This window comes from Crocuta crocuta, unplaced genomic scaffold, assembly GCF_008692635.1.
Source record: "Crocuta crocuta isolate KB4526 unplaced genomic scaffold, BGI_CrCroc_1.0 scaffold224, whole genome shotgun sequence".
In the NCBI taxonomy this organism is placed as follows: domain Eukaryota; kingdom Metazoa; phylum Chordata; class Mammalia; order Carnivora; family Hyaenidae; genus Crocuta; species Crocuta crocuta.
In genome coordinates this window covers 1,989,759-1,990,051 of record NW_027529545.1, presented here as the reverse complement: position 1 = coordinate 1,990,051, position 293 = coordinate 1,989,759, and the positions used below count along the sequence as shown (strand labels likewise).

At 63.1% G+C, this 293-nt stretch overlaps 1 protein-coding gene across 1 annotated transcript in view; it reads right to left on the bottom strand.

Moving 5' to 3' along the window:
• FRMPD4 (FERM and PDZ domain containing 4) overlaps nucleotides 1-293 on the bottom strand; it is a 533,682-nt gene that overhangs the window by 533,047 nt on the left and 342 nt on the right. The window lies entirely within an intron of this gene.

The window sequence follows — 293 nt, the reverse complement described above, 5'->3', positions numbered from 1 at the left end:
GGAACGCTACCCCCTCCCTCCCCAAGCCGAAGGAGAGCCGTGCAACCGCAGGTTGCCCAAAGCCTTGGTATGTTCCATAAACAAAACTAGCGATGGGGAAGGAGCGGGGATGATCCAGGCTGGATGGTCTGTCAGGGGGAAGGGGAGGGGGATGCCCAGCACAGCGGGGGCTCTGTGTGGAGAGCACAGAGGTCCCACCGCTTCCCCCAACCACTGGAGCTAGACACGACAGCTGGGCTGGCTGGGAAGGTGTGTCTTTGGACATCAGCAGGGAGGGTGGGGGAGGGGGAGCG